Below are 25,718 nucleotides of genomic sequence, written 5' to 3'. Positions count from 1 at the left end.
ATTGCAACGAGGCTCATGTAAGCCATGCATGCCAACCATGGCAAGAAAAAACACTGTTTTCTTTAAAAAAAAAAAAAAAATTAGCCATTTTCCACACATTTGCTAATTACTCATCAGATTTTCTAATGAAGGTGCTGTGCTGAGCACTGGGAGACAGAAGGATTTTCTGCTAAAATCAAATGGGGAGTAAGTGCAGCGTTTACCAAGGGATAGGCAGCTTCAAAGCTTTCCCTTCCACTTAGATTTTAAGCACTTCTACAAAAGAACATTGATTTTGGGTTAAATTGACTGATTTTATTCATAGCTGGTTCGTATGGTGTATTCAAAAGACAAATTGTACGAGACTGCAAGCTATGGATCAGCTCTGATAATTCAGAGTCCTCTTTCCTCTTTCTTTTTCTCCTTTTTTTTTTTTTTCCCTAAATATTTTCCATGCTTATAATTTGCTATTATTTGGCCCCTGCCTGGACAGAAAAGGCATTTTCACAGTATGGGAGCCTGTCTTTGAAGGAAAGGTATTATATTTTAATGCCAATTACAACAGAAGTAAGAATCAGACATCCCTGCAACCCTTTAGAGCTCCTGCATAGCAAATGGCCTATTTGGGGAGGGGATGTGTGTTTTGTTCAGAGACATTATATTTATGCAGAGAGTTTATTGACTCCAATTTAGTTGAAATATATAATAAACATGTGTATCAAGCACTAAACACTTGTGACAAAGATCAGCTCTAATCCCTCAGGTGCACTGCTGTAGCTGTTAAGAGAAGTGCTAGATGAATACTCCTTTAAAATATCACAGGCCTGGAATATTTAAAGCTATTGCACATATTAGGCATAAGGCAGCAGGTCTGGGACTTGCTGCCAGCTGCCTTTGGACATGCAGGAGGGAGCATCAGCTCCTGCCACCCCAGGTCACCGTAAACGTCCCAAAACATCCTCCCAGGCTGACTTCAGCACATCCCTACACACACACACACAGCTGGCCAGCTGCAAACAGCTGGATGCAAGCCAAAGCAACCTTATCCCATAAGTCATGGTCTGAGGCTGGGCAGTTTGGCCACTGTGACTCTATTTCCCCATGGAGACAGAGATGTTGAAAGCCAATGGTGAGAGGAATTCAAGGGGGAATTGTTTGCAAAATGTATCTGAGGAATTAAGACATCAGCTGGTAAATTAATATCTGCATCATCACTCTTGGAATCATTGGAAAAGCCCTCCAACACCATCAGGTCCAACCTGTGCCCGACCCCCACCTTGTCCCCAGCCCAGAGCACTGAGTGTCACATCCAGGCATTCCTTGGACACCTCCAGGGATGGGGACTCCAAACCTCCCTGGGCAGCCCCTTCTAATCCCTTTCCATGGGGAAATTCCTCCTGGTGTCCAACCTGCCCCTCCCCTGGCCCAGCCTGAGGCCGTTCCCTCTCCTCCTGTCCCTGTTCCCTGGGAGCAGAGCCCGACCCCCCCGGCTGTCCCCTCCTGGCAGGAGCTGTGCAGAGCCACAAGGTCCCCCCGAGTCTCCTTTTCTCCAGGCTGAGCCCTCCCAGTTCCTTCTCTGCTCTTCATAGGATCTCCAGACCCTTCCTTATTAACTCTGGTTCCATTCCACATTTTCTTGCAGCCGCAACACAAACCTGAAATGGCAAAATCCTTCCATCCTCACACCACGAAAGGCTGCAAGACTCATTTTATTAACTAGGAGGAAGAGAAACTTAAACTATCAAAAATATTTCTCTCGAAACCAAAAGTTTGGTGACCCCAAACAATTCTTGGGTTGAACCCACTGGATTGTTTCAGAAAGGGAAGAATTGAACAACTTCAAAAGATGCTGAAACACAAAAACATGCAGAGCATTTGGTTCAAAGGCCCATCACAGGGTTTCCTTCTGTTTTATTCAAACCCTTTGGGAATATATTTAAATAAATGAAATCTAAACAACACAGTGGTGTTTGCAGGGAGTGGGGCTGAGCTTTTCACTCCTTTTTTTTTTTTATAGGAATTTTGTCATCCAGCGAATGAGCAGAAAAATGTGTTATTCACTGAGCTCTACTTAATGTGCTGAATAAAAAATAATAAATAAAAGGAGTACAAGTGCATCAATCTGAACAGATAATGAGAGCCTGGTGGTGATGAACTTGAGGAATGCAGGACAAACCACCACTGAGAATTGTGTAGGGACCAGGATTCATTGTTGTGCCATACACACACTCCCCAACGGATGCTGAGGAATTAGGGATGGCTTCTGCAGCTGTGGACAATCCAGAGGAACATTTACAATAAGCCTGTTCATGTCACACCCTGAACGTGAAGGAAAAGAAGGGAGAAGAGGGCACAGACTGCAGAACACAAGGTCAGGAGTGCTGCTCCTTTAGCTGGATTTTCTACTGATCTGGAATTACAGAAGTCAATACCTTAAAATCGCCCATACATCCCAAATCTCTCTGCATTTCAAGCACAATTAGATTCTCAGCAGTCAACCACTACAACCACCTACAAAAAACAAGAGCTACAACCCTTGAACAGGAGATGGGATTTCGACCAACCCAGGAGCATCCCTTTCTCTTTTCCCCTGAAGTCCAGCTCCCAAGCCCAGCATGCTCCCTTCCCCAACAGCCAAAATCCCACCAATTTTTGCCACATCCGGGCACCTCCTCTCTCAATTTGCAGCCTGGGATGCCAGGCATGTCTGGAAAGCTCCTCTGTTATCATTTCAGGGCATCCAATGCTGCTAATTGATACACCGTAATACTCTCATTTACTCAGCATCAAGCTGGAGCGTTGATAATTGATGGATTGGCTTGCCTTTGATGATCTGCAAAATTAAAAGCCACAACTCTGCAAGATGCTGAGGATCCCACGTGAGAGCCTGCAAACTCTTGAGCTCCCAGTGCAGCTGAGCAGAAAGGAAAGGCACTCAGGACCAGGCAGGGCTGAACCTTAATTCAACAGCCCCCGTGACTTTGTGGAGCTGTATCTATTAGTATGGATTTAATTGTGGGTTTATATCTTATTATTGTCAAGTGAAATGAAATTAGGAGGAAGGAGATGCTGGTCCTCCGGGGAGCATCTGTATTTCCACTCCCAGAGAGCTTTAACTTCTGGAAGAGGGCAAATAGACAATAAATGTCAATAAGACGTCTAATTTCTGTTCTTTTTTCATTAAAAAATGCTTCCTGCAAAAACCCACAAAACCGAGGGGACTGCAGGCATGGAACTGTGCACTCCTACCCCATTTCATGATGCTTTTCTGAGAGGAGCTGCTTTATTCCAGCCCAGCTTCCCTAGGATACACCTTGGAGAACATCAAGTGCAGCACACTGCAACCTGTGCCACAAACCAGTTGCTGAGTATTTTTCTCCCAGCACGTTCAGCAAACTGCATGGCTGGTTATGGAGGAGGGGGGAGTGTCTGGCCACGCTGACATTAATCAGAACAGGATTTCTCGAATGAGTTTTACAGATTTCTGACCCGGCATCGCACAGCACATTCACGAGGTCAAGGAGACGTATGCTTGAAGGATGGCAGTTGCATGGCTCCTCTCAGACTCAAAGTCAGTCAATCCATACTTTCCCTCAATATATTATTGCTTCCTCAGAACAACTCCCCCATTTGCAAATGATGATTAACACTCTAATCTTGGCATAATTACTCCTGCCTTTCAAACCACACCAAAAAAAAGGAAAGAGAAAGGGGAGGAGTGCTGAGGAGCCGGTGTCCCACTGTCACGCCACCATTTCAGAGCCAGCTGTCCACGAGACAAGTCACGACAGCAGCGTTGTCCACCTGCTTGGGAACAATGTCACAGGAACTGAGGAGGACACTGGCCATCTGCATATATTCCCCTCATTACTGTCTCTCCAGCTCAAGTCACCATGGCTTATCAGGTTTTACGACGCAGCAAGGTCATTGCAACCAAAGTTCTCCCGTTCGCTTCCCAGAATTCGTTCCAGTTATTCCTATCTGGATACTCATATTATTGCCATTAAATTATGATAATTTAAGCATCCTGCATTCTGGGCAAAGCAGACAGAGATACCCAGTCAGGATTCCTGCCAGAAACACAGGCTGGCTGCACCTCCTGAGTATCTCTTAATTATCTCTTTCTCTTTCTGGTGGGGAAAGGTCTGAGCTCAGGTGAGTGCTCCCTGCTCTCTTCTATTTGATTCAATTCTCCGGCTCATGAAATATGCTCCCGCTTCCTTCGAAGGACAAATGAAATGAAACAGCCTCTTGGAAGGAGACAAACGACAGAGGATACGGGTGAAGACATAATTCAAGAGACTTTGGGAAAGTAGGATGGTGATTTTGAAAGGTACTCAAGGAATTAATCCAGAAATGAAAGAAACAGAGAAGGAAGTCAATTAATTCACTGCAGCACTGCTTGGACCTCTGACTGGAAGTCAGCTGCAAGGAGTGCCCAGGGAGGCTGAAAGGCACTACAGACATTGTATATTTTTTAAAAAGAGGCTGAAAGGTGATTTTTCATGCAGAGAGAGAGGATGTGGAGCTGGAGCAGCGCTAAGGAGGTGGGCAAGAGCCAAAGCCATCAGGATTCACCTTTTCTCCTCTCTTTGGTGAGCCACACCTTGGCTCTGAAGGGGGTCCCTTGGGTGATGGCATTTGGCAGCACAGTGTGCCTAACAGCAGCCACAAAGGACTGTGATGTGACTTCAAAGACAGACAAAGCAGGGAAAAGGGCTCTCTAGGAGGTAGGAAAGGACAGCTGGGCACTGAGCAGCACAGGTGATGCAGGGCTGACAGAGGAAGTCAAAAGGAATTTGGCAGAGAGGTGAGTGGACAGATGGAGTGTCCTCAGGGCAGCCAGGAGCAGCCACCACCCATGGAAAACTCCACAAATATTAAGACCATCACTGGGGGAAGGAAAAAACAAGACCTGGGATCAACGCTGGCCAGCTTGAGATCTCTAGAGATACCAGACTCTCCTGGGAGCCAGAACTGGGTCATCTCCAACAGCACAGACCAGCAACCAAACACAGAATCCCAGAATGGTTTTGGTTGGGAGGGACCTTAAAGATCATCTTGTTCCAACCCCCCTGCCATGGGCAGGGACACCTTCCACTGGAAGGAACAATTCCAGGGATGGAGCAGCCACAACTTCTCTGGGCACATTTTAGTGGATACCACTTTAACCACCCTCTGTTTGTTCTTTGAGGTTCTCCAGAGCCCCAGCAGGGACCAGAGGACATCTCTCTAAAGCACCGATGAAGCCGGAGGTAATTAAATACAAGGGGCCTCCCATTGTCAGCGTTGTGCCTCTGTTTTGGCAGCCAGCTCCAGCAGAGCAGAAGAGGGAAGATTTGATTTTAATCACACAGATTTCAGGTTTTATTTTGCTCATTAAAATTTCTGATAAGGATTTAGTCTGACATTATGCAGTATTTTGGAAGAGGATGTGTGGCAGTGGGGGGGATTGAAGGAAACCACGTTTCCTTGTGATGAGAAGATCTTCCTGCCTCCCCATGACAGACACAAGGATATGAGCAGGTGTTATTTCAAAGGGAAGGGATTTGGGGGAAGAGGGGAGCAGGAGGGACTCAAACACAACAAATCAAGGATCTGAGCCTTGGATTATGGAGAAAAAAGGTCCAAAGTCTGAGATTACAGAGCCCATTTCAGAGCCGCCTCCCGGAAGCCATGGATCAGTTACTCTCCTAACGCCTTTTCAGGCCCCATCAGAAGGAAGGGAACACTTTCCCAGAACAGAAGCAGAGATTTCCAGACTGTCCCAGCCTCCCCACATCCCTCCAGAAATTGCTCCAGAATAGGCTGGCACTCCCCACTCAGCTTTGTCCTGGCAAGGGGGAAAATGGTGGAGTACAGGAAATGGAATTGTCACCGTTTCACTGCTTTCAGGAGCACCATCAAACACTTCCATGGAGAGGAAGGGTGACAGCTTGGACAGGGGAGGGAGCAATTCTCCTGTTTGCTTGTTGATTAGGATCCAGCAATTGCAGGCAACTTGCCTCCTATTTCTTCAGCAGCTTTGCACAAGCACTGCTTTAAGAACCTAAGTGTTATTCATCAAGAACAAGAAGTCTGCATGAAGCCAAAGTCACCTGAGCAAGAAATAAATGAGTGAATGTGAGCTTCACCCAGGCCTGCTATTGCCAAGCATTTGGATTTGTCCCCACAAAAGCATTTGGAAACAAGATGGATTTCTTTATCCCCAGAGGATGTGTTGTTCTTTTAATAAGCCTTAAACCAAGCGAGTTGTGCAATGTGAGTCGTGCAGAAGATGAGATGAGCTTTTAACTGCAGTTCCCTGGGTGCTCTCAGCCTGTGTACCCACCAGCTACAAGCCAGACAGGAGATCTGGGGAATGAGCAAAAATCTGGGAAACAGATGGAAAAAAAAATCTATGAAATACCCAGTAATTCTCACCAAACCAAGGGCAGCCAGAATGACAACAGCAAGAAACGCTCAGCCAAATATTTCCGGCGTATCTGAAAGACTTGTGCCACCCAAGAGGTTCCTGACACACTCAAAACAGTGCCCAGAGCAAGAAAATTCCTCTGCAAAAGGAATTTTCACTGGGTCAGTGCTGCCAACCACCCCACTGAGGCAGCAGCTGGCACCAGTCCCCCTCGTGAACCTCCCCTCAGTGGTGACTGGGCCTCAGTTGTGTGCAAGGTTCTGCAATTAGATGACAAAGAAAATAATGCAAATGACACCATTCATGTATTTTTAACAACTTCTAATGGAAATCAGTAGCTGGGAATGAGCAGGGATGCACATCCTAAGTGCAGTGAAGTCCCAAGGGCCCAGAAATCCATCCTGGGTGCCAGGAAGGGATTTGATTTAATGTGCCAGCTACAATACATGACTGCCCAGGGTTGGATCTGTCCTTCCCATCATCGTGCTGGCAGCGAGTCCCCAAATCCTCCCCCAGGAGAGACAGAACACCCAAAGCAGCAGCAAAGGGCTCATGTTCATCATTCTTTGTGGCCCCATCCATCAGGTGGCCCCTGGGGTGCTTCAAGCCTCTCTGGTACCCACTGAAGGAGTAATTTCTGAGTTAAAAATCAATTAAAAGGCTGTGCCCTGTCTTGCCCCTGCAGGTCTGGCACACCGTGGGGAGTAAAACAGGGAAAAAAGCCATCTGCATCCAGGAGTGCTGAGCAGACCCCTGAGCCACCTCCCCCAGCAGCGAGGCCACCTCTTCTCAGGTGTTGCAACTCATTTATTAGATCTCTCCTCTCTTTTCTCCTCCACCTTTCACTGTCCTTATTATCTTTTTTTTTTTTTTTTTTTTTTCCCAACCAAAGGGAAAAGGAAGAAAAGGAAATCTCTCCACCACAATAGTGTGTCAGGCTCATATCATTTTCAAAACCCTCCTCTCCCCTCCCTTTCAACTCTCCTTACTTAGCAGAGAATTTTTCTTCATTAAAATTAAGCCTCATTTCAGGCTCATCTTCTTTTCTCCCTCTCCTTTTCTCCAAATTGAATGAAACGTGATCTCCATCAACCTGGCCTCCCCTCCCTCTCCTCTTGCTTTCAGAACCAAACCTTCCTCACCATAAGAAAAAAAAAAAAAAAATTACCCAACCATCCATCCATCCATCCATCCTCCTCATCCTCTTGCTGCTCCAGGAAATCAGCCCCACTGAATGTGACTGTTTCTGCTGGGAGCTGCACGATTCCCCCCCTTCCCTCTCCCCTCCACATCCCACTTTCAGCTCATTCTCTTTAATTGGGGAATATTTTCTCCCACATAATGGAATGAGACCTTCTCCTCTCATTTTCTCGGCGGCATTTTTTACCTGCCTTAATAATCCTGCAGCTCCCCTGGCAAGCAGCAGGAAGGGACTGGGGGTCCCTCCCATTAATCCCCACCCTGCGAGAGACGCTGAGCGGCTCAGCCCACGCAAGCCTTGGCATCCTCTCATCGGAAAAGCAGCCAGATGGCTTTAGCAGGACTTTCCCCTCCCCTCCAGGTTTCCAGTAACCTCTGGCACCACTGGATGGTCAACAACTGCTTCAAAGACACCTTGGAGATGACACCAGGCACAATCTGCACGTCCAACCTGACCAGAGACCCTCCCTGGCTCCATGACCAGTGCTCAGAAGGGATAACCCAATCCCATTTCCCAATTTCTCCCACCTTTGCTGTCCTTCCCTCCCTCCTTCTTCCCAATGCTGCTTTCTCCTCCTCACTCCAGCTTTTTCTCCACCAAAAAAAAAATGTATTTAACGTTCTCTGATTCTCAAGGCCAGCCGGCTCGTTAGCTCTGCTACACCTGGATCAGGATCTGGAGACAAACTGCTGCTTCATTATAGGAGCTGAGGCTCTAATCCATTTTTTTTTTCAGGCTGTTTAACTTGTAAGGACAACAGATGGATACAGGGCTGTATAATGCAGACTCCTTAAGATCCATCACACAGTCTTGGAAGTGCAAAAACACAAGGCTGAGGAATGTGAAACCAGAGCAGATCTTAGAGCGGTCACCTCAAATTAGGCACAAAAAGAAAATGTGCCAAGACTGGAACTGGACTGAAACTGCCAACTTGTATTGCTAAAGATTAAAGGAAAACCAAACTTTTTCCCTCCACATCCCACAAAGTCATTTAAGTTTTTTTTACTTTTGCGTCTCCAGTGAAAAAGAACAAGGAAAAAGTTCAGAAAAAAATTAAGCTAAGAAATGAACATACTCCTACTTTAGTTTTGAACGGATGATGTGCAAAAGCCACAGCCTGAAAACCTCAGGTTTTGCTTTGGGAGTTTTCACAGAGGTAATGGAAAACTTTGACCTACCAAAAGACCTCCTGCAAATGTTCTAAATGAGAAAACATCCAGCACCATCTTCCTTTCAGCATCTCCGACAAGAGCTGACCTCACCTGCAGAGCTCTCAGGCAGCGCAGGAGGCTCTCAGCTCCCTGTCCCCTGCCCAGATGTGCAGCACATCTGCTGACCCTGCCGAACCAGCTGTTTGCTTTCTGCCATGCAGAGCTCCAGAGAGCCGGAGGTGCCGTCCCGGTGCTTGGATCCACCAGAAGTGCACACAGACACCCACACGTGGGTCTGGCACCCACAGGGAGCAGTGCCCTGTGCCCATCCTCGCCAAAATCCGGCTCTCCCCAGCCTCTGCTCAGCCAGAACACAGCAGGAAACAGCAGCACATGCTGGGAACACCCTCTCCCCACCAGACTGAGGAGAGGTGCCACGGAGGTTGGCTGAATCTCTGAATCATCGGCTGTGGAGAGGCGTTTTCACTCCTCCGCCGCTTTGACTGCTCCTCCCTCCCTGCAGCAGCAGGTGCCTGGGAGCACCCATGGAATTCCGAGGTTTCCCCATGGATTGTGTCGGTTAGGGCACGAGGCTGCGAATGGCGGCATTTCTCAGGATTTTGAACGCTTTAATCACCTCAGAGGGGATACTGAGCTGGGGAGCCTGGCATTTACCCTGGCACTGCCTCACCCTCCCGAAGGAGCCTCTGCTCCAGCCAAGCCTGGGGCTGCCAAAGCAAACCAGTGCCTGGCCTCAGGGCAATTCCCTCCTCTCCCTGGAACACATCCCAGGGACAGTTTCATCTTCAGGGCACCAGGAGACTCAGAAATCACGGAGCTCATGCAGGGATGGGCAGCCATCCTTCCCAAAGCCAGCAAAGCCCCCGGGAGCACTCCAGCTTTGCAGAAGAAACCTTGGACGCCCGCCACAACATGCTTGCCACTGGTTTAGGGATTTGCTGGGACAATGGCAGGACAGCAGCTCCTACCCAGGGGCAGGAGGATGAATAGGCACAAGAATCCCTATTTAACACACACAATAGCCCAGCCCGGCAGCCCGTGTAGGTTCACCCGGCATTTGTTCACGTTTCTCACTCCTTGGACTCTCTCCTGGTCCCTCCCAGAGCTTGGAGGCAATAACTTGCCTTCTTATCTGACCCAGAAGGACAGCCAGCTGTCAGCACACAAACACGGCCTTTGTTTATCCTGAAATGAAAGCTCAGTTAATTAAAACCAGAAATCACTTTCCCTTATCTGCAGCCCCTGGCCCCTGTGGCAGGCAGGAGGCTCCGGGGCCACATTCACACCCCAGGCTGCTGACAACAGGCCCCACACAATGTCCCAAACCCCTTGCCAGCACCTGTTGCATCCTCCTTCCGGATTCATTCATGGGAAATGGGAATTTGTAAGGCAGCAAGAGCTTCTCCACAGTCCTAGACAAGTTGATGCCACTCAGTACTACCCCATTCCCAGACCACGGAGCTGCAGAGCCCTTGGCTGATGTGCAGTGAGTTTAACGGGCTCAGGGCTCTGAGTTTGGAATCCTGGGGTGATCAAGTCCATTGTGCTGTCACAACTGTCCCCTCACAGCCCAGCCCAACATTTTTTCAGCCCCACGCAGAGATTTCACCCTCCTCTTGCCAGCAGCCCGCCCCACACAGTCACAGAGGGGCCAGCCTGGCTGGAGCTCCCAGGCAGGGGGTGCTGCCCACACCCAGCCCCACTCCCAGCACGGCTCGGGGTGTGCTGGAAGCCCTCGCCAGCAGCAATCATGGTTATGCAAGGCAGGAGCTTGACAGAGTGCCAGTTCTGCATGCTGAAAATTGAAAGCGATCGACTTCCACCTTGCGCGTAAGGCAGAGAAAATCACATTCAACTCATTGAGAGGCTTCAACAGCAGAAAGATTGATCAACCTGATGAGAAGTGACTCGCTCTCTGCCATCCTCCTTCCCCCCACGCTCCTCTCCTGTTGATCCCAATTTCAGCACAAACAAGGGAGCCAAGGGCCCGAAAAGGAGCCCACGTGCTGCTGGCTGGGTCAGATCTATGGAAGAAGTTCTTCCCTGTGAGGGTGGGCAGGCCCTGGCACAGGGTGCCCAGAGAAGCTGTGTCTGCCCCATGCCTGGAAGTGTCTAAGTTTGAACAGGACTTGGAGCGACCTGGGATATGGGAAGGTGTCCCTGTGCATGGCAGGGGGTGGAATGACATGAATTTTAAAGTCCCTTCCAACCCAAACCATTCCATGATTCTATCTCAGGGTCAATTCTCCCTAAAAAGGTCAAAGGTGCACCGAAGCGCAGAGGATGTTTGCTGATGTTCCTGGCTACCACAGAGGATGCAGCAATGGGCTGCACCTCACTCTGGGGACCCCAGGAGGATGCCCAGGATGAGGGACCCCACCTCCCTCAGCTGCCTGCCCACACACAGGCTGCTCCCTCCCTCCCCTCTCGCCTGGCACTCCTCGCTTCGCCATTTACACGTGTCACACCGAAATCTTTCTCATTAAGCGGAAATTGAATTTCGTTAATTAAAGCAAAAGAAATCAATTAACCTTATCAGCAAACAGGAGCCATTGGAAAGGGATAAGGAGAAGGCATCCCTCCCTCTCACCCCGAGTCTCCCCTGGATGCTCAGAGCTGTGCACGGGCAGCTCACCGTGGGCTGCAAACAAGCGAGATGGGACTGCGGGGAAGGTGGGGAACTGCTGACAAGAGGAAAGGGATTTCAGAGCAATTAACACCCCCAAGATTTACCATCAGGTTGACAAGCTCTCAGAGTAGCCATCACTCAAACCTAAGGATTCAATTAATTTTTTTTCCCTCTTCCCCCAACTCCCCTGGTAGCTTTGCACGTAGTAGCAGAATGACTCCAGTGTGGAAGAAAGATTTAAAAACCAAACAGAGCAGAGTGATTTTAAAGGAGATAAAAGCATCGTTTCCCCGTGTCCCCCAACAGCCAACATTTGTTTTTCCTTCCTTTGCTGTTCGCCTCATTGGCACAGCTCAAATGCAGCCATTTTGTCACTACCCCTGGATATTTGTACATGCTCCTTTGCTTTTGCATCTTGCAGAACCTTAATCCCAGACTCGAGTCTCATAGGGAAAGGCTGGCTATTCTGGGATGTTTAATCCATGCCAATGTTTCCAGAAAAGACCTGGCAGTGGCTCTGCCACAAGACTTGTCCCTAGCAGAGGTGATGGTGGTGAGGTGACAAGAGACACACAGGCTCGAGCACACTTTTAACCTGATTAAGACTATTAATCAATAATTGCATCATTTTTTTTATTTTCCCAGCCAGGTGGGACAGGGTTTAACTACAGCCCAGTGAACAGAGTCTGTGGGACCTCCTGCTTTTCAACACCACCCTCTGCAAAGGCAGGGAGTGAGGGAAGCTTATCCCTCCTTCCCGTGGGCAAGGATGCTCCAGAGGAGAGCTGACACTCAGAGTGCTGGTGGAAATCTGCAGTCTGAGCATGAGCCTCTCCTCCAACCCAGGCAGATGAGCTCAGCTCTTTGCTGCTTCAGGTTGTCTCTTGGGGTGGATGTTTGCACCCAAATCTGCTCTGGCCAATCTTCTCTACCTCTAAAAGCCTCAGCTGAAGGAGTCCTTTAATGTCTCAGTCTCTCTATGCAATAAAAGCATCACAATAATAATAGCTTCTGCTGAGCACCCTTAATCTGTAGAGATCCAGGCACTTTAGAGAGGAGCAAATCTATTATATCGAGGGGACAGCAGAGAAAAGAACAGGGACACAGGAAAATATAAGGATTTGCACACGGAAATCAGCCACCCAGGCAGCACAGAGCCCCAGTCTCCCACACCTCCCTCCAAAGCCTGGAAAACACAGACACAGTCCCCCAAAATCAGGCAGGATAAAGGAATGAGCGGGTCAGCAGTGCCCACTGAGGGCAGGTGCTGAGAGCAGGGAGAGGGAAGGGGTTTCCCTTACCAGCTGGAATGCTCTCTGCTTTCCTCTGTGCCCCTGAGAACGCTGCTCTCGGGGGTGATGAACCCTCCCCTTCCCATGAGAAAGGAGGGTGATGTCCCCCAGTTTCCCCACCCCACGAAGGGCATGGAGTTGTCCCTCTCCCCCACCTCCCCAGCCTCTGATCCTCCTGGAGCCCAAGCCTGCCACCATCCCTCACCCACCCCCACACCACCACCCAGGGGAGGTTCCCCAGCTCAGGAAAACTTTTGTTACCCCACCCTTTCCCCCCCAAACTGCCAGCTGGCTGCAGAGACCCTCAGATATCCCAGGAGAGCGTTAGAAAGACCCATCATTATATCAAGGAGCCAAAAATACCCATTGTCTCCCAAAACCTTACTGCAGTCTTCGCACGCCCTGCTCTGTCCTGCCCTTAAACACCCCCAGCCAGATCTCAAACCACCCCCTCCTGCCTGCAAATTCCAGAACATCTCTCCTTGAGCAGCCTAATGAATGAGGTGGTTCGTGCAAAGCCTGAACCCAAGGATGAAATGAGATGGAGATCTCCCTGGCTGATTCAGGGATTTTTCTCCACAGATCAGGATGCTCAGTTCTACCAGGCAGGATGCTCCTCCTGGGAGCAGGACTGGCAGACCAGGAAAGCCCAGGAGTTAGCAGAGAAGATTTCCTGAAGGAATCTCATCTGTATGAGGAATCCTTGGGTGCAGGGCCAAACCAGCACGTGTTTTCAGGAGCCCAAACAAAATTAGGGAAGAAAAAGATGCAAATATCCCAGGAATGTGCCCAGCAGTCTTTTGTGTGAGTACATTAGAATACAATAGAAATGTGACTAAAAAAGACTCAACAGAATAAATACTGCACTTATAATAGGCCTCAGGGAGAGAAAGAGATTTAATGGCAACATATTAAATGTAAATCAACACAAAAGGTAACTGGGAAGGGAAGAGATATACCAGCTTAGGGATTATAGCACAAAGCTGTAATATTTACTCACGAGATTAAGGCACTTATAGGAAATGAAATATTGTCCTTTGGAAATAATTCAATGCTTTGCCTTTATCCAGGAGGATTGGACATATCAAGCTGTTTGAGAGATGCAGACATAAATTCACACCTAATACTAGTGGAGCGATGGGGGGCTCCAGGTTTTCCAGGGGAAACTCATCTTGGAGCAGCAGCCTCTGCCTGCACATCCCTACTGACAGCCAGAGCTGCTGTGAGCAGGGATTTTGGATGGCTTGGACGAAGCAGAAATGACTGCTGGCCATTTTAAGGGGGACCTTTCCTCCCCACAACTCCCAACCATCCAACACATCCTGGGATCTGTTGACCTGCTGCTCCCCAGCTGGATGGCAGGATAAAAACTGCTCCAACGTCCTTCTGGTCAAGGGGATCCCCATCACCTCGATCCTCAGTGTCTCAGCTACCACATCTGCAATTTGAGAGCGTTTCTCTGCTGTGCAAGAAGCTTCAGCCAAAACACGCTTGAGGAATGTGATGTATCATCACCACACGTAAGTTATCTCCCAGTTTACTGTAATTTTTTTTTTCAGGCAAAAATAAAATTCTAACAACTCAATCTGATTTCCAGGTACCAGGCAATAAAAAAAGACAATCTTCTGATTTCACAGCCGCAAAGCTTCCCTTAAACCAGATACCTCAGCTACTTGTATACCCCAATCAGCAAAGCATCTTTAGCACCTCGCAATCTTTAATAGACTCGTCCTCTGCAAACCCCCGGTGAGGCTGGGAAGTGCTATTATCTCCTTTAAACAGGCAGGGAACAACGGCTGGGAGTCGGCCGCCCACGGCGTTGTCTCGCTGCATTGGAGACCTGCCCAAAAACTTTAAATTAAGCAGAGCACTGCCAAGCAGCCAGGCCGGTCTTAACTGCTCCTCACTGCAGAGAACTTAGTGCTGCAAATGCTAAGGCATCCTTGTGGCTGAAATGGACAGTTTAAGGTTAAAAATAAAATCAAAAATGCAAGCAAAACCCCCAACAGCATCGGGAACAAAGCAGCCAACCAAATAAACAAACAACACCAGAAAACGGTGGAAAAAAATAAATTTGGCGGGGGAGGGGAATAAAAAAGAAAGCTTAAACTCAAACAAGAAGTGTTCATCATCCTTTCAGCCAGACAGGGAGGCAGGAAAGCCAGACTTCCCTGTGGAGCTGTCTCCAAGATGTGCTCAGCACAGCACAGCTCCTGTCCCTTTCCCTGCATTATTTTTTTAATAACCTGCTCCTGGTGGAAAAAACAATATTGGCACTGAAGTGCTACTGCCGGCTCGGGGGAGAGAGCCCAGCCGGGGCCATTAGCACTAAAATCAGCCTCCGTTTAAACGCTCCCGGGTTAATTCCGGCTGACGATCAACAGCCTCTTCAGCTGCCACGCCTGGGGTGTCCCCGGAGTGCCCCTAACGCAGAGCATCCCACGGCGCTGAAGTGGTTAATGCCATTTGGAGTGCTCGGGGAGGCTGACAGACACAGTCCCACTCTGCTCTTTATTTAATAATAATTACCCGGATAGTAAATGCGACCCTGCTGTTTTGCTCACTTAAATTTTTTTGTTTCCCCAGCTATGGCAGTGTCACTTCTCCCGAGGCGGCCTCCCCCACTTGGCAGAGTTAAATTGCATTCTGATTCTATTAAATGGTACTAAATGTCTTCAAAATCAAAGAGCAAATATAATTTAAGTGCCATTTGGGTCTTCCCACAGGTTCTCAGCTGTTCACTCTGCAACCAACCTGTAGAAAGCTGCCTGGTGACAGGGGTATAGTTTAAAATGAAGCACGCAGCCGGCATATACAATATAATTCCCTTCCACAACACGTCCTTTATGGAAATTCACAATGCACGGTGCTTACAGCCTGAAGCACAGCAAGTGCTCTGATCAGCAGAGAGGAAGGGAGAGCTGGGGACAGCGTTGTGCATCATGGCATGGCATGGGGTTAACCCACGGCAGGGAGGAGTAGGAGCCCTACAAATCTTCCCTGGATGCAGATCTCACCACGGTACCAAACACAGGCCAAAGATGCTGCCCACACCAAAGCCTCGGGAGCCCAAAGCACACCCCGTTATTCTCAAAACACTCCCCTGATCCTGTTTGCACAGACAGCCTGGCAGGAAGAGGGGCAGCAAGGTTTCAGCAGGGATGGGATGTGGGGCAGCCCTTCCAGGGAGATCCCAAGGAGATCCCAGTAGGAGCAGTGGTTGGCAGGGAGGGAAGAACAGGGAGAAGTGATTGCTCCAGCAAGAAAGAACCTGCAAGCAGAAAGTTAAGATGATGAAGCAACCTTAAGGTGTTGGTTATATGTTGCAGTTTCAAGGCTGGTTTTTAAGGACAGGGGCTCAATAGAAGGAAAAAGCACTTAATTTTGGTGTTCAGAAACACCAGTTGACCTGAGGTGCTTTCACACTTCCAGCAAGCAGGAGTGTTTAAAGGCGAAGTGCCGTGCAGAGAGAGGAAATCTCCTTTAGGCACCCGGGGTTGGGTACCAAACTGTAAATAAGCTCACAGAAGCATGTTCTTGGCATGGTACTGGCTCCTGATGAGGCAGAGCTCACCTGCAAAGGAGCAAGGCTGCAGCCAGCACACCTCTGCGAGGCCAGGAGGAAACCTGCCAGCTGACAAACCTGCTCCTTAGTTCCTGCTGAGCAGAGAAACAGTCCTGGGGGCAGAGCCCAAACCATCACATCCCCACCAGGCAGAGAGAAGGGAAGAAATACAGCTGTGTACAGCCTTTCTCCCACTCTAGTGAACAAAATAACAACCTCTCCGTGCTGGATTCTGGCAAGTCAATTTTTTCTCCCCCTTCCTTGCTGCTGTCATATTGTAGATGGACCCAGTTGGCTCCTTCAATGCTCATCCTCTGCCTCTAGCACCTCACCCAACACCCAGGGCACAGCTGCAAATCTGAGGGTGCTAAAAATGTAGACACATAACACAGAGTTCAATTTGAGCATTGCTAACAAAAGCCACCACGAGGCAAAGCTCATCTGGAGCTGTCCAGACCAGGAGGACTCACTCTTCTGCTCCCTCAGCACAAAGCCACAAATAGTTCAGGCCCTTGCTCTCCTTTGAGCTTGTGGAAGTGACTAATTGTATTTTGAGAGAGGAGCAAATCATCGCTCAGATCATCTGCAGCAACTCCAATAATAGCTGATTTTCCTGCAATGATCTGCCACGCAGCTCTCAGGCTGCTGCCTAAGCCTCATTAGGCAGCAAATGCTGTTCAAAGGCTCTGCGAGGTCAGAGTCCAAGGTTGTGCCCTGCCAGACCACGGCTCCCTCCTCGAGCCACAGCAGCATCCCCTAAAACCACTGAATTGCCAGGAAATGGGGCCTATGTGCAGCCAGGAGGAGAAGCATTAGACAAACATCTCGGCTGCTCAAATCCAGTGCACCAGGAACAGGAGGATAACAGCTCTCCAAAACGTCCTCCTGGCTGCTGAAGAGGTGACTGATGTGCAGCTTGGGAGGCAGGAAATGGAGCATTCTGTGGTGACTGTAAGGTCGTGGCATCGGTTGTCAGATTCTCCCCCAAGCAGCACAGTTCAGGGGGGTGCATTGCCAGAACCTCAAGGACAGCAGCCCCCGATCCTTGGTGGTCTTTCCAAGCTTTTATCTCCACCCTTGGGGACACTCAGGCACCGCTGACCAGTTTGGGAACCAGGCAGGGGTTTCCTAAGGAAATCAAAGGTTTAGCAGGGATGAATTCAGTCCTGACTCCTGTCCCATTGCTGCAGAGCAGCCCCAAGCCTCAGGGATGCTGCTCTAGCCTGAGGCACTTCTCTGAGTGACACCACAGGAAAAACTTTTGGATGTTACACCTCTACCTGGCACCCAAGGGTTTGCCAGGTGTCCTTGTCCTCTCCCTATTCCCTGAGCAGACAAAGGAGGAACCAGACCTGTTTTTAAGCCTGCTTCACTCCCCTGTAGTGAGAGCAGCCCAAGGTTTTTAAACATTCAACACCTTCTGGCCAGCCTGGCCTGCACTACAGAGCTGCTCAGATCAAAAGATCTTCAGCTCAGAAGATTAAAAGGCTCCAGGGATGGATAAGAGGATGCAGAGCTCTTCACCTCGAGGTGGCTGGCCCTGTTTCTAGGTCAGGAACAAGCACAAAACCTGTTTCTGCTGCATCAGAGGAAGCAGCCAGCTTGAATTCAACTCCTGGCTGTCAGCTGTCCCCTTCTGGGGGACAAACAAGAGCTGGGCTGGCACCGTGGGGGACAAACAGGAGCTGGGCTGGCACTGCTTCAGCACACAAACACCCTCAGGGACCCGAGACGGGCTGAGGCCACCCCGCTGCGTGGCCATGAGGAGGGGACCGGTGAACAGGAGGTATTTTGGAGGGGATGACCCGAAGCACACACATGGGGCAAACAGGGATGTCCCAGCATGGTGCAGGAGCACTTTTCTATGGAGGAACGCTCCAGCCCTCTCCGTGCACCCTCTGGAAAAAAGCGCGGCGCGCTGAATTCACGCCTCGGCTCCCTCCCCGACAGCTCGCCAGCCCGGAATTCTTGGCTGGGCTGGCAATCTGACACTTTCTGCCAGTGCCGACTGCACGTTCAGGGAGCAGCGTTAAAAATATCCCGCGTGCCCACACCCTCCCCGTGCCGCCTCCCACGGGTGCGCTCGGCTGTGCCCCCTTGGCTCAGGGGGGTGCTGCGATGCCTCGGCTCGCCTCCCCTCGGGTTTGCCAGGACAGGTGGGCAACAGATGGAAGGAGCTCTTCACCCCTTTCTCCATTTGTAACCCTGCTGCACGCAGCTGGGGAGGTGCCGTTGAGGAAAACGGCGGTGCTTTCAAGAAAGCCGCCCTCGAACCGTGGTTGTGGCGCTCTGGGGTGTGTTTAATTCACAGAACAGGAGAGCTGTGTCTGTAGGCTGGATCCAGCAGCCTGGGCTCGACAGTGTGGATGAGAGAAGATTTTAAAGAATTCAGGGGAGGTTCTCATCATCTTGGGGGTGAGTCATCTGTTGTCACAAGGATGATATCATAGTTACTATGTCCTGTACCAAATGTTTCTGTTGTACAGTGGTTAAATCATCATCTCAATCCCCTTGAGTTTGCTAAGGATGGGACAATTCCTTCAGGAGCTGATTAAAGTCACCTTCAAAATTTAAGGGTAAGAGCCTGAAGAGAGCTCTAAGTTAGTCCCTCTGTTCAGATTTTGCTCAAATGGGAAGATCTTCTCCTAAAACCTCGACAAGTATCATCTCAGGAAGTTCTTGCCTTTTAAAAGGTGGCCAGCCAAGCAAATCCTCCAAGTTTCCTCCACGAGAGAGGTGCAAAGAGTGAGCAGTAACTCTTAGGTCCCTCATATCTCCTGAGTGATTATGGAGAAACTTGGGCACCTACCACAGCTGGATTTTTATGGAGCTAACAACAGGTGCCATGAAGTAACTCTGTGTCCCCAGAGAAACCATGTTTGCAAAGAGGTTCTCCGAAGGGTGCATTTATAACCAAGACTTTGACACCTGCCTGAAGTTGCAAGAAGCAATTTATGAGGCAGGGGGGAAAACAGTTTGACTGGGCTCAAGCCTGCTGAGCTGCAGCAGATGGCTCCTGCGAGAGTGGGGAAGGAGGAGAGACATCTCTACGCAGTTACGAAAGGTTGCCTCCTCTTCTTAGTCTGCTCTTCCCCACACTCCTCCTCCCCGAGACAGAGAAGATGCGGGAAATATGCCGGTGAATCCCACACAAGGCGCTACTCAACTGACTTCTCCAAGTTACTTCACTCCCATCCAATTTATCCAAACTTTGCAGGCAAACCGTGGCCTGCTGAGAGGGAAACTTGGTCGCCTCATCAGTGTTCACATCACGTCAGCCTTGCCTTGCCTCACCTCGGCAAGGGCTCACCACGTTCTTTGCAGAGACCTCACGCAGCTCGGCAGCGCGAGGTGAAACCAAGAGCCTCCGAAGCAGCATGGATCAAACCCAACAGAAATATTTGTACCAGGCTCTGTGAAGGGAGACCGCCAAGCTTCTCACGGCTTTAATTATGTCTGGCAACCTTCCACGGCGTTAATAAAACCGGTGGTTCTGTGGCACCTTTCCTCCCACAGGTCCCCAAAGTCACAGCCCTGTGCAGACGTGGTGGGAGCGTGTCCGCCGAGGGTACTGGGATGCAGCCACTTGTGGAGCGTGATGCTCCAGCCTCCAAGGCAGCCAGCAAGGCTGGCCAGGCTCCATCCTGCTCCTGCCTTGCAGGGATACACGGTGGGACCAGCTCGGTTATCCCTGGGCTGAAACGCAGCACCAAGCCTGTCTGAGCCAGCTCAAAGCAGAAGGTAATGGCTGGAACTGGAAAACGAGCAGCATATTCCCAATCTGATCTCCTGACTCGAGTTCTTTAGTGGCTTGTTTCCCATGCCATTTATCTTCCCACTTTCCAGTTTTTCTAAGTGCTCTTTTTCTCTTCTGTGGAGAAAACTCTTCCCCGCTCAGACCGCTCATTCTCTGCACTGCCCTGCCTGCTAATGGGAAGTGATCAGTGAGGAGGGGGTTCAGTAACCCCCACTTTCCCCTGCATTGAAGCTTTTCCCAGTACAAACAAGCTCCAAAATGCAACTAGGAAAAAATACAAGCAATGCCTCCTATATTCCTTATCTCAAGGTCACCTGCAGCCACATTACATCTTTTACCCAGGCGTCTTCCTGGCAGCCAAAGCCTCGTTCAGGCCACAGATCAGCCTCTCCAGGAAGGAAACAATTTCCTCGACAGCAGAGGAACAAAATTATCCATTTGGAAAAACGGCGCCTTGTCAAGCTTAACACATACAACAAAGGCTCCATCCTCCACGACTGGCGGAGGCACAGCAGGCAAGATGAGCGGAATCCCACAAAACATCATTTAGAGGTATAAAATATTCACCATAAATTGCGAGGCCACTCGGGACCTGGCATTCAAAGAGCAGAGAAGAAAGCGGAGCCTCAGCAATGACATTTGGCTCCGGAGCTCAACTTTCTCCCAAAGCCCTGAGGGGAGATGAGAGGCCAGACGTAACACTCCACAGCAAAGATCCACCTCCCATCCCAGACTTTTAATCAGCATCTCCCCCAGTATTTCACCAGGAGTATTAATACCTTTAACCCTGTTTTACTAGGCAGAAGGAGAAATAAAAGATGTTTTAGAGAACAGCTGCCTCTCGCACATCCCAATCTGGATCTCATGCCATTAGGCAACACATTCAAGAGCTAAGGATAAATCAGGAGATGAGGAGGCAGAAAACTTCCACGAAGTCCCAAAGGAAAGAATCAAGGGAACATTTTCTTATGCATGGAGAAGCTGCTGTGTATTTATGAAGTTGCTTTAATGGGGAGATGAGTCCAGTGTTTGATAGCAGGGATGGAGCCTGCACCCCCTGAGCTGAAGGTGACCAACACCAGTCACCCAGCAGGCCCTTCTCAATCTGTATTTGCCTGGCACTGGCACTGGGGAAGGGGGACACTTCATCCATCACTCAGCATAAAAATTCCTCAGCTGCTTTCTGACATCTTTTTTTGCTATTTTCTTTCTTTCTTTCTTTGTCTCTTACCACATGCCCAAATTTCCCTCAGAAGGTGAACATTTCCCATGGAAATTTCACTTTTGATGAAAACCCAAGTTTCTGTCAGAAAACAACCCTGATTCCCCTGAAAAATTTTCCACTAACTCTAGTAAGTAACAATAACACTTAGATCTGAGCCACCCCTGGCTTGGTTTTGTTGTTTGCAAACGCTGCTGGAGGCTTTGCCCACCTGTAGTTATTATTTTATTGCTTTGTTCCTGGCTGTCAAACTTCATCTCTTTTTTTTTTTTTAACCTTAACGCCATATGCTTCCTAATGAAAAACGTCTCCATATTCACACCTGAAATTAGAGTCTTGTGTCAGCGCTCTTTCACAGAGCCCTTACGGAATTTCACTCCAAGGTTTGAGGAAAATAAAAGGCGAGAGAAGAGCCTTAAAGAAGATAGAGAGGACCATTTTTTACTCATCTCCCCACGACTGTGCAGCAGAAGACACCTTTCACTGGAGGTCTCGGCTTAGCTTTATGGAAAATTCAGATTTCAAAAGGGGGAGAAGAAAAGGGTTGGGGCATCACTCACCACAGCCGTGAGAACCACCTGGACTTTTCCTTTGGAATGGAGGGTGGGAAGGTCAGCAAGGCTGCCTGCTCTGAGCTGAGGAACAATTTAGCTGTAAAAAGGTGTCCAAGAGCCTCTCCATCTTCCCTATTTTTGGAGGTGACCTTGCTGTTTGAAAAGATTCCCTGATGATATTGATTTAGTGATTCCCCTTGTCATTCTGGAGGGTTCAAAAGGCCGAAGCCTTGCGAGGTAAATCCAGGTAAAGCTCCTGCAATGGGAATGGTGTCCCCACAGGCAGCTCTCCCTGGGGTACCACACACAGCATCCCAAAAAGCCCTGAAAACTCCCCCTGAGCAACACCCAGGTGCAGGGAGGGCAACACCACCGCTCAACAGCTCAACCCACTCTGCAGCACGCGATGTCCTCAACACCACCGAGGATTCATGCCAAGGACAGGAAGTTTCAGAAGTTTCCAAGGAAACCTGACATGCTTTTGCAGGAGAACTTGAAAAAGCAGACAGCACACTGCTTGCAGTGAGGGCTCAAAGAGCCTGCACGGCTGGAAAATTGCTGTTTATTTTATTTCTCATCTGCAGCCCCGGACAGCTGAGCAGGATGTGGCGGGGGAGAGGCTGCGGATGCTCTGGATCCCAGCTCAGCACAGGGTCGGAAACACGCTCGCCATCAAGCTGTGCTTGGCCTTGAGTCATCTCCACGGCCCCTGCTCCTGCCAGGCCAGGCTGTCAGCGAGGCTTTCGCTTTACTCCCAGCAACCACTTAATGAGGCAGCACAGGGTGTGTTTAATTACACCGTGCTCTGCATGTTTGTCATTCCTGAATCCCAGAAAACTCAGCAGAGCTGAAAGAGGCTGGCATGACCTGCAGGCACCCAGAGCTCCAAAGGTGCACCCAGCTCAAGCACCCGAATTGTTTTTAGCACCTCAATGTGGCCCCAAAAACACTTTGCAAAGGAAGGCTCAGCGTTCCCCTGTTCTGTGCCAGCAGCAGGGCCAGTTACTGCACCTGCTTTTCCTTGATGGGAAGATGTAATCCCAAGAATTAACAGCAAACACCACGAGGATAATTAGGATTGCATCCTCCCAGTCCCCAAAGCCAGCAGGCAGTGTTGAGAAGGCGATGCTGGGAAGGAAGAAAAGCAGCTTGACAGCAGAGCTCCTGGATGCAGCACAGAAAAGTGAATTGCTGCAGAGGAATTTCTGGAGGTATTTAAGTCCTGGATGAGGTCCTGCAAGAAATGTTTCTGTTTTGACGAGGAGGATGTGCAAGGTGGGGAGCTGTTATGGTTTTCTCACATGGATTTCAAGCCTCAAGCAGAGGCCAGCGAGCAGCGATTGGAGCGATTCCCGCAGCCCCCGCGGGGCACGGGCATCCTTCACTTCCCACCACCACACTTCCACCAACAGCCCACGAGGACTTCTGGTAAAAACTGCCACTGTGCTGTCAAGGATAGAGAAAGAACAGGTTGAAAATGCATTTTGTTTATGTGTGGGCAGCTAGACTAGGGAAAACATTTATTTAAGGTGTTGGGAGGGGTTTTGAGCCCCTTTTCTCCTCCCCCATCCATTTAGCAGTGACCAGGAGTTTTCCTTCCCAGCTTATCCCTTGACAAGAAGCCAAATTGACTTTTTGCTTCCCCCTTCAACACCTAAAAACTTGAGGCCTGGGTGCAGACCAAAAGACCAGGGCCCCCTCAGTTTTAAGTGCAGTGCTCTCCAGCCCTGCTGGGGCTGCACCAGCCTGAGCTGCTCTAGAGACAAACAGGAAGAAAGGATAGAGCAAGAAAAAGAAAAAAAAAATTAAAAACCCAGGAGAAAGACTGAAAATTGGATCAATTTATTTTACTTCAACCTTCCCCAATAGCTGCTGGTTATTTACCATTATCTCTCCTTGCAGTGTCGGTGTTGAGCTGAACTCCCCTCCTTGGGCTGCTGACAGTCCATGATTACCAAGGAGTGCAGAATTCCTGCAAACCTGCCCGAGGAAGACCCTCTGTGCCAGAAACAACCAGCCCCCCTCGAGGGGGAATGGGGGGAAGGGGGACAAGAGAGCCACAGAACCTGCTGAGATCACACCAGGCGCACAGAGATGAATTTTTCTCCCAGGGACCCAGCAAGGATCCCTTGAGATGCTGCTGCTCCCACCTTGCACCCACGAATACAAATTTGGAGGTGCCATGCATAAATTTTCCCCCTCAGCAGGATCCTTGCCAAGGCAGAGCTGCTTCTCTGCTGCACACCACAGGGATGAGGACAGTGTTCAGGTAAAGGACAGTGCCTTTGTCACCCTTCTGTGCTCTCTTTGCCCAACACACAATTTGTTTGGCCTGGATGGGAAGGGGTACACGCAGCATCTTGTGTTTTATAAGAATATTTTGTCCCTTGGGAAGGGCTTTAACCAGCTTGTACCTCCAAGCGTGGATGAGCACTGGAAATGACCCACTGCACATTTCATCTGAGATTTCCTAGTCAGCTTTCAGCAGCAGAACAAGGAGCTTCACTATCCACCCCAAGTTCCCAGGGTCACGCAGAATGTTTCCCAAACCGTTCCCAAAGAAACACCCCTCCTGCTGAGATGAAAAGAGAGGGAGCTTGGATGGGTTCCCCTGCAGAAATGAGCCTGTCACTTCCCCCTGCCTGTGCAGAGGCAGGGGATGCTGCTCAGCACAAATAGCTCAGGCTGAGAGTGACCCCTGCCCCCAGAGCTGAAACACAGGCACGGGGAAATCAAGTCTGAGCAGATGAGGTCAGGGGAGCCAAGACAAGGGGCTGCTGCTGGGTCTGCCTCGGCTTGGTCTTGTTTTTCAAGCAATTCCTGACCTCTGCCTCAAAGTCAACAAAACGCTCCTAAAGCCAGGCTTTTCCCTTGGTGAGTGGCCAGCTGGGGATATCCTATACCTTAAAATATACATCTTGCAGCCCTTCACCCCTGCAACCCCCTGGAGCCCCCTCCCCTGCATCCTTAGGGGGTACATTGGCTCCAGCATCCTCCCATCTGTCTCAGGCAGGTCAATGCTCTGTCACCCTTCAACCCATCCCCACCAAACAGAGGGCTCCAGAGGGAGCTGCGGGTGTCTTCCTAGATTTATGGCCTCTTTATTTATTTGTATTGATTTTTAAAAATGCTTTTGAAAGGAATTAAGAAAAAAAAAAAAAAAAGCACAACGACTCTGCTGATCCCTGGAGGTCTGGCAGTGATTGGTGCTTAATGTGTCCATGGTTGCTCCCTGCACCTGGGGACACCCCAGCACTGTGCAGACATCCAAACTGGGATAAAAAAACCCTTGTCCAGCTTTCTGGAGGGGAGAGGCCAGCAAGAGACTGTCCCCATCCCATGGATGGCAGGGTGCTGCCACCAGTGGATCCTGCACCAGCTCCCAGCTTTCCCTGTGGCTCCTGAAAGCCCCTCAGAAATGTCTCTCTTAAGTGTAGAGCTCATGGGTTATGGCAGCCCTGCTGTGGCTCAGAGTAAGTCGTTGCAATGATTAATTACCTTCCCTTCAAAAATCGGACACTGCTTCTACTGTAAATGAGTCCAGCTTCACCTTCCAGCACTGGATCCTGACACACTCTCTGCTGCTAGATTAAAAATCTGTCCATTTTCAGCAGCTTCTCCCCCACAGAGAAATATGTAGACCACAACGAAATCACCTCTTAACCTCCCTCTGATAAACTAACCAGGCAGAAATGCTTCCCTCACACTCCAAAGCGAGTCTTACATGCCTTAATTTACCCACATGTTTTGTTTTCAACTTTCTGTGTTGGCTTTTTTCCCTTCTTCTTTTGAAAAATGCTCCCTTGGAGCTGCACAGAGCCCTGTTAAAAAGGTCCTGCTCGTACAGGTAATCCCACTTCCAAACACTGGTTATTCCTCACGTGTTCCCAGAGACACTTCTTGCCCAAAGGAGTTCATATTTACAGTGAAAG

At 49.5% G+C, this 25,718-nt stretch overlaps 1 protein-coding gene and 1 long non-coding RNA gene across 8 annotated transcripts in view; one reads left to right on the top strand and one right to left on the bottom strand.

Annotated features, from left to right (window-relative positions):
* OPCML (opioid binding protein/cell adhesion molecule like) overlaps window positions 1–25,718 on the bottom strand; it is a 337,367-nt gene that overhangs the window by 232,705 nt on the left and 78,944 nt on the right. The window lies entirely within an intron of this gene.
* Window positions 10,393–13,953, top strand: LOC128799334 (uncharacterized). Its single transcript, XR_008434705.1, has 3 exons — window positions 10,393–10,597; window positions 13,271–13,492; window positions 13,759–13,953. It is a non-coding gene; the product is annotated as an uncharacterized LOC128799334 (long non-coding RNA).

The sequence above is a fragment of the Vidua chalybeata genome, chromosome 23 (assembly GCF_026979565.1).
Source record: "Vidua chalybeata isolate OUT-0048 chromosome 23, bVidCha1 merged haplotype, whole genome shotgun sequence".
NCBI lineage: Eukaryota > Metazoa > Chordata > Aves > Passeriformes > Viduidae > Vidua > Vidua chalybeata.
This window is presented reverse-complemented; position numbering and strand designations above follow the sequence as displayed.